General features: G+C 31.4%; 1 long non-coding RNA gene across 1 annotated transcript; it reads left to right on the forward strand.

The window, feature by feature from the left end:
* The first annotated feature begins 535 nt into the window (after positions 1-535).
* LOC148618081 (uncharacterized) lies at positions 536-8,598 on the forward strand. The gene is made up of 3 exons (XR_015921942.1): positions 536-583; positions 967-1,134; positions 8,524-8,598. It is a non-coding gene; the product is annotated as an uncharacterized LOC148618081 (long non-coding RNA).
* The last annotated feature ends 674 nt before the right edge of the window (positions 8,599-9,272 follow it).

Here is a 9,272-nt window from a genome sequence, read left to right on the forward strand (position 1 = left end):
TAAATATTTAATGAATTTATATTGGCGCCTTTGGGCATACGGTAAAATACATGATATTTAGCATAACTGCAATATTACCCGCTAAAAGTTATTAGCGAGAATGAATCACTCTCGATGGAATATGGCTGACAGTATACAATGATATTTAAACGATGAAATATAGAAATAAACACTGCAAATAATAAATCAGAGTAGCAAAGAAAATAATTCAGTTTATAATTAATCTCTGTTTTCACATTCTTATGTATTGTATAAGATGTATATCTTGTTTCGATCTCAACTTATGCTCCTAAGAAGACATTGTATGAACAAATCTTCTATTGGAATAATGTAATCTGAGATACTCAGTCATTGTTAATCAGTACCCGTAAGTATGATATCACACATTATTTAAGATGTGTACGATACAATTCATCCAATTCGTTTCATACACTTGCACTGTTCATATATTATCAAGGTGAACATGACTATATATATATATATATATATATATATATATATATATATATATATAAACCTATATTTTTCAATTAAGGCGAGATTTGCTGTGGACATTCCTGTGGAACATCTTGTAGAAAGCCTGGTTAGTTTTCATGTTATCATTTTCTTTCCAAGTAGACTATAAAGTGTTTGATTTTACATTTGATACGTAAAATATGGGTTTTGTTCTATGTTGGTGTTTTTGACGTTTGTTTTTGTGTTTTTTTTCTTTGTTTTTGCTTTATTTTGACTACAAAAGTAGAAAAAAGCACCTTTATCAATATTAAATGAAAGGGAAAACCTTCTGCTCCTGTATATTGAGTGTTTTGAGGGTATTTTTTTGTTTTACCTTTATTTGTAAATATTTTATCGCTTCTGCAGTATTATTTACTTTTAGATTTATTTTATTATTTAAATCCCAACAATCAATAAATCGATCAATCATTTAAATCATTTGTATTCATGGGATGCCTTTACCAATTTCAGTATGTGATCTACCTAAAGTCATTGTTTCATGTCCAGACGATGCTGTACGCCTCTGGTACTATGACAAAGCAACTGATTATTGTTGTAGATACGGTTATGGGGAATATGGTGGAAATGCAAACAATTTTACATCATTAGATGACTGCAAAAAAGTTAAAGTAACTTATAGTAATGATTTAACCTTACTAACGTAACTAGACATGAGAAATTTAAGGTTTAAGAGCCGTTGATCCGTTTGGAGACTTTTATATTCTTGCGCTTTAGGTCTTCAAAAAACGGATCTCCGTCATAATTAAATTCTTCTGTTATACAAAACAGATATCATTTTAGCTGCTGCAACCAATTAAAGTACTCTTATGCTGAATGTTTAAGGACAAAACATGGGTATGTTAACAAGCTTAGGACATTGTTAATGTGTGCGTATTCTTAGCGCATAAATAAGTACTAGTTAGCATAAGCTTTTAACGCGTTCCTACTAAACATATACTGAAATAATTATTTTTTCTATTACAAATAAGTTCAGAAATATTTACGCATAACTATCTGAGAATCAGATGTCGATCTATATTTTTATCACTTGTAGCTTGTCGCCTGCCTAAGTATACAGGTACATGTGAAGCAAAAATAGAGAGATTCTATTACAATACAAAGAGCGGCAGGTGTGAGAATTTTTTATAAAGTGGATGTAACGCTAACAAATAAAACTTACTAAATACTTAACGAATATTTACTAAAATGTGAAACAATCCGTGGTAAGTAAGCATAATACAACTTTAACCTGTTTTCTGTGGTCCTTTATAACCTTTGAATGTATATGTGTAATAATACTGCAGGCTGAAATTACAGGTCTGACAAAGTTGGTGCTATACTGGTCATTAACGACAGCTTGATTTTTTTGTACAATTTTCAGTATATTCATTGTTTATTAACTTTAAATTGAATACGCAGCTCCTTAGCGAGTTATTTAAATGCTCATAAACCTTAAACCATTTTTTTCTGCTTTTTTTATATATGCTAGATAAAACAACTCTTACCGGTTGTGACATCTCTTAAAACAAGATTTGGCCACTTATTTGTCCATGTTTAAAGTATTGAAATCTGAATTTGTTTTTTTAGACTAGATATGTGCGTGTTGCATTAAATTTCATAGTGTAATTCGCCGCTTTTGACTTGGAATCCATTTTCATTATTTTTATATGATATTATGATTATATTTCATTAATTCATCAAGTTTAAGATAACGAATGAAAGACACCTCCTACTATGTAGAGTTATGTAAATATAAATCATGAAGCTATGAATATAAACTGCAATACATTGTATAGAAAACCAGCAATGCTTGAAGTATACCGAACTAAAGATATAAAATTATGTTGTTAAGAGTTAGTAGCAATTTGAATCGTACGTGTATTTAAGTAGCAGTCTTAATAGAAAAAAAATAAGACAGGAGGTGATGCATGCTTGTAAAAATAACAACAAAGTCAATTTCAATTCCTGCTCAGAGTAATCAAGGGAATCAAGTTTATAGCGGCAATCAAAAGAGTAATCAAGGGAACCAAGGTTCTAGCGGTACTCAAAAGAATGTAATGCAGGGACAAAGACCACACATGGAAAACAGACATACACAACAAATAACATAAATTAACTAAACTCATACAAAGTAAAAAAGGGAAATTACATATACTTTAACTTACTACAAGTAATACCTTTCAAACTTTGTTTACATTGTTTCAACGTCAATGTGAGATCACTCCTTATCCGGGTTCTACAAAAACAAAGCATGATTTAACCCTGAATTATTTTCACAAATTATGTAAATTGTGTTTTTATTATGTAATTAGAGTTTTAATTCAGGTCCAATGGGTGAATTAAATTTAATGACGTGATTAGCATTTTTAATGATTCATTAATATTAATGAAATGTTGAACAACAATTACATTATTACTTTTAATCTATTGATTAACTATTTTAGTTACTAATTAAGATAAATGACAAGTTGAACAACAAACCCCTGATATATACATGTACACCACAGCTCAATGCACACATTCATTTACAAAATCAACGACAATGGTACTTATGCCGACTATGTCGTCACTGATATAACCAACGAATACAAGAACCAATTGAAATTATATCTTACCTGCCCCGATCAGAAACTGAGAACAGTTCTTAATAGACGTGAAGGTTGTAATTATTTAACATGAATATCTTTATGATAACTTAAGATGACTTACGTGTTTTATATAATACAGCATGTAAAAAGGGAAAGCCACTAGCATGTAACTGTGGTGTACCTGGAAATAAAATGTGCAGACAGGGATACTACTGTGTATATAAGCCAAGTAATGGTAAAAATGCCTGTTGTCAGGTCCGTAAGTTTCAACAAGGACAATCACCAGACTACAGGTTCATTTCTGGGGCGAATTCAGGCGTGCGCCCCCTCAAAATTTGCAAAACATGGGTTGTCAGGGGTAGAATGTTGGCGCTTTTAGGTTGAAACTTTAAGCACATTATAATTACAATAAAACCAGTCCGAACCGAACGCTCAATAATCTGAAAATATGTCAAAACTATGCACTTTTGTAAAACACCTGCCTAAACTGACCCAATATGACTGATCATTTTAAGTAGGGTTCACTGTATAGTCATTGCTGTACATAAATACTGTGCTTTTTAAGCCATGTAATAAAAACGATTATTGATTATTTGCAACCTAACATTGTTGAGAAATTTTATATATTTTTGTTTATTATTAAAAATCATATACATCATTTGCGTATTTGCTGACAGAGAATAACAATTATCTTATAATTCTACAAGCTATCTCTGTAAAGTTAGAATGATCAAGAACAGTTCAAAGGACCAAATTTATATTACATAAAATAATGGATACCGTATTTCAAAAGAATAGCGACGTTAACCGAGTTGTTTAGAAGAGTTATTCCATAGTACCCCTTTTGTGAACAACAAATCCATTTAGGAATAGGGTCTTAAGTGAAAAATAATAATCATGAATAAGATGTGATATTTTCATGACGTCTATAATTTTAGTTTAGTCCACACTACAACAATCATGACAAAACAAATCTATAAACACCATATTTGTCAGGGAAATGCCTTGCCTCTTTTATTCTGCCTGTAAATATGGTATACCACATAAAACTTTATCTTGTGAAATGGACGCAGGTTCTAATAAATGTCAATCTGGATATCACTGCCTAAGCGGTCAAGCTGATGAATATTTTGCATGTTGTCCAGATAGTTGGTTTCAGTATGTTCCATACATTTTTTGTCTTTTTTATCATTTTCCATCATTGTCCTTCAGCGTTATATTAGTTTAAACATATTTATTCGGCAAGAATACACATGTCATTTAACACAAAACAATTTTATATCTGATAGGATCTCGAAACAAGCATTAAGGCTTTTACAAGTCCATCTCATGCGATATTGACAAATATATAACACAAAAATTGCATGCTCTTAATAACATAATTTAAACTGTTAACAATTTGTGGAAACGGAAACGCTGCAGAGTTCAATTCGGACAAAAATGAAATTAATCAAGTTGCAAGTCAGTTAATAAATCTCTTACTCTGTAAAATAAATTTCTGCGACTTGATAAACAAAACTTGCTGATTATGATCAACGGTCATCTGATCAAAACCAAATCGTAAAATATCAGTATTTAACACAACTGGTATATTAAGGGAAAATAGTGTCTCAATGCGAAGTTCTCGATATCTATCATAATGTAATAAAATTGAGATATTGATTCATTTCTACTGCACACGCAATTCGGTGAATCCCCTAGGTTGCGGGAAAGAGTAATCAAGGGAACCAAGGTTATAGCGGTAATCAAAAGAATGTAATCCAGGGACAAAGATCAGACATGGAAAACAGACATACACAACAAAGAACAAAAAGTAACTAAAATCATACATACAAAATAACGAAAGTAAATTAGCAACTCGGACTCCAATAAAAACTGGGAGCATGGACCAGGTGCACCGGTAGGGTGAAAAAAGGTTCAATTAAAAAACTACAATTCATTCACAGTCTACCATGTAAAATCTGTCTCATTCTTGATCCACTATGATTTTAGGCAGGACATTTTTTTTTATCAAACCTTCGTAAGTGATCTGTAAACGTGTTTAATATCTGGAATCGCGTATACAATGAGGCAATTTATTCCATGATTTAAAGGCGGACGGTACGAAATATTCTGAATAAAAATTTGTGCGAGTACGAATCTCAGTTATATTCCGAGATTGACGCGTGTTATGGGTATGCCGATCTGCAATCAAGTTTGGTTTAATAATACGTAGATAGGACGGTGTATTATTTGTCAAAATCTTTTGAAGTAATTGTAATTTATGCAGTTCTCTTCTTACGGGAAGGTTTTCCCAACCTGTCTCCTTATATGTTTTATCGGTAAAGGTAAGTTTGTAGCCCCAGTTATAATTCTTGCGGCGTCCAGTTGAACGTTTTCAACTTTGTCTATGAATGAATGGTTGTGACAATCCAAGATTACATCCCCATATTCCAAATAAGGTCGAATGAAACTCATATATATTCTCTGCAAAGTATATCTATCGACAGAGAACTTGTTTTTCTAATAATGTTTAGTCGCGTATATGCTTTTTAACGTTATAATCAATATGTTCGTGCCATAATCCATTGTTCGATATTATAACACCAAGGAGTTGATGACTAGTTACCTCTTGTATGTCATGTTGATTCATAGCAACGGCGGGTGAAGTAGTTTGATTTGTTAACGTGTATGACCATTGACTCAGTTTTCTGCGGATTAAATTTTACTAATCACCCTTCTGACCATTGCTGATTATCGATATTCCTACTCAATATCTTTGCTGATTCAGCTGCATTATCTATATCTAGATAAAGACTTGTATCGTCAGTAATAATTTAATAGCTGCATCGATTTCTTTCACAATATCATTAATAAATATCAGAAATAAATGAAATCCCAAAATAGAACTCTGTGGAACACCAGCATCTATTTTCCCCCAATCGGACTTTTTCCCGTTAAGGAATACTCTCTGTATCCCACCTGTGAGGTAATTTTAACTCCATTTAATAAATTGCCATATATTTTCTAACTTAAAAAAACAACCCCTTATGCCGAACACGATCAAAAACCTTGCTAATATCGCAAAATACTACACGAACTTCCTTTCCGCTGTCTAATGCCTTACCAAATTCATTTGTAATATAAACAAGTTGGTTGATGGCTGAGTCACCGCAAGTGAAGCGGGTTACTCTAGATTCTGGATATGATTAATAAAAACTGGAGAACAAATATAAAAAAAAGACAATTGCAAACAGATATTTATCATATGTTTTTGGACCTTTGCAATGACCTACACTATTGTCGGAACTTAAATATTTAACATGCATGTATAGACATATAACAATTCCAATAGCATTTTGTTTGTTAGATGACAATAGCACAACATGGATACACAAAAATTCAAAAAGATTAAGGCGTTTTTTGTCCCATGAACGAAGCTAGGTACAATATAGATCCACTCTCATTGTATATAACTGTAAATTAATACCCATTAATTAAGTGACAACCGTATTATCTATCATTGACACAGGTCAAATAGTAGTAACATTTCAATAAAATTGTTGCGTTTCGATAAGGACAAAATAAATAACACAATAGGACTTGCACAAGATATGGTTTAAGCTCTTCACAAAATGCAAAATAGGTAAAATGTGGGTACTTAAGAGAATAAAAGAACATATATGAAATAAGCATGTGTTTAGAAAAATAAAAAATATAAGTGAAGATTGAAACAATGGTTGGTTCATCGTAGGTTTTAATAGCTAATGTAGAAGCAATATTTTTGAGAAAATTTACCAATTGATCAGACATACTTAAAAAAAAACAGTAATACGCGCGCATTTTAACCGAATACTTTATTAACAGAATACATATAATATTCGGAATACTATTTTATAGGGAGAGAAAACAATATGTTTAGTGATTAAATAACGATTGAACAATAGAAAAAAAGAACTATGTTTTGAATAATGGTACTTAGATAAATAATTGGTTGGACAAAATTGGACAAGTATATCATACAGGTTTATGACAAAAAAAAACCAAATCAAAACAAATCACGTCATTCATTTCGACCATGAATTATAGAGCAAGATTGCATACACTAAAAAAATAACAATATCATAAGCTTTACCTATTGACATGTGAAAAATAGCAAATTCAATACATAAATCAATATTAATCAATGGACCTTGATATCTCGAGACAGTTAATACTCTCGGCTCGCTTGATTGAAAATTTTTACAATGAGTGTTTAATAATTTTAAGGTAAGTAAACAAAGCTTAGTCCTATGAAAAAAAAAGTTTATTCATTGGGGCAATGTTTTTCTTTAATCAACATTTAATTTATAACTGCTGCAGCTGCAAATGACAATTTCGGAATTGAATTTGTTTTATTGTGTCATCTGTTGGATGAGGAGGATATATAATGTTCATTGCACATGGACAATTGTCACTTATGAAATCTCGGAGCGCCAATTCTGTATTTGTGACAATGAGACGGTCCGCATTGTCTTTCAAGAAGATCTTGCCATCAACTGTCCAGGTTTACTTTATGATCTGTTTGGTTTTGTTTTTAATTCACGAGCCTTGTAAGCTATCGAATTACGAGTTTTTGCTAAATCCACGTTAATAAGCACATCACTGTAATCTTCACTCTCTTTCAGATTTTTACTTGATTTCAAGATTCGCTTTTTGACAGTAGGATCTTTCAATCTGAGGATAATTTACGTACAGAGTTACCGACTCGATGAGATCGGAGAATGTCACAATTTTTATACTCAGTATTAATACTCTTCACAATTTCTGTAATGATATCGGTGGTATTTTCAGTTTTGACATTCAGGTATACCGCTTACCCGCATTAAGCCCTGTCTGTCATACTGTTCGAGGACATCGATGTCGTTTCTTCATTTATTGTTCTCGTCTGAGAGACGTTCAATTCCACAAACATAAGGTTTTAGAGCGGTTTTAACAGCAGATTCTATTGTCGAGGTTTAAAATAAATTCCAGTTCTTCTGAATCTGATATTATCACACTAGTTTAAATTGCCCGAAAACAACTCGTATATAACGTACTGAACGCATAAAAAACAGTGTTTTGTCATTTGCTCATATTTTTTTTAAACCCTAGTGCTTCGTGAAGAGAAATATGGAACTGGGAAATAGTACAACAAAGATAAAATTACTTATTTAAACAATTATGTTGAAACTAAATTGCCTGTATTAACTAATGACAAAATAACTAAAATACAAAATAATTACGCTTTTATCCATGTTGCATCCGATTTTATCCTTGGTTTAATGAGTGTAAGCATGTATGGTATATGTACACTGCATGCTCACGTTAAAATCTGTTTATTGGAATATAATATGTATTCTTTATATAAGCACACACACACATATTTTATATGTTCATTACAATATACAGATAATGCAATGTTTCTTCCGTTTCTTTTTAGCTTACAACGGCTGAACGAAGATGAGTACAAATATTTGCATATTTTTTTTCTTTGAATAAAAAGAATCAATAGCAGGGTTGTAGGTTGTTCTTATAATATATATAATTATCCAACATACTTTTTGTTGACAAATAAAGTGAAAACAATTAGTTTAAAAGTTTTGCTAACCACCGAATAAACATAACATTCAATTAACAACAACTTAAGTATGCTCCACATAAGAATCATGCCAATTGTGATATTTTGTTCAAAATGTCATAGTGAACAGGAAATAACATGTGACTTTTCATATAAACCTTGTTCATAGGAGATAACATATCATAAAGAATGTACTGTAGAATTCAATATTAAGGTAGATAACTCTGGAAATGACACTAACAAGCAATAGAAACTATTGGATTTTTTTATGTGGGTTGTCTACTAAGAGCAGACAGATTGAAATGAATAATAATAAATTTTACCATAAAGCAACTTAATACCAAAAATAAAAATATGAAGCCTTTTACATAATATGCTGGTCAAGTACCGGAAATGAAACATGTTCAATTTTCGAATTCATCAAGTTTTATATTGTAAACTTGAACAAAATTCACATCGTTCATATGTGTCGCTATAAAATCTAGATACATGACATAAAGCGAGTTCAAAAGATCACAATTGGACAATTGATCAGCATAGAAAGATACCTAAACAAACAAACAACATTACTAAAATTGCACCGATGAAAAAGGGTTCTATCGATCGTTTCA

Source organism: Perna viridis, chromosome 5 (genome assembly GCF_037379345.1).
Source record: "Perna viridis isolate PV_CMFRI_1.1 ecotype Kerala chromosome 5, ASM3737934v1, whole genome shotgun sequence".
In the NCBI taxonomy this organism is placed as follows: Eukaryota; Metazoa; Mollusca; class Bivalvia; order Mytilida; family Mytilidae; genus Perna; species Perna viridis.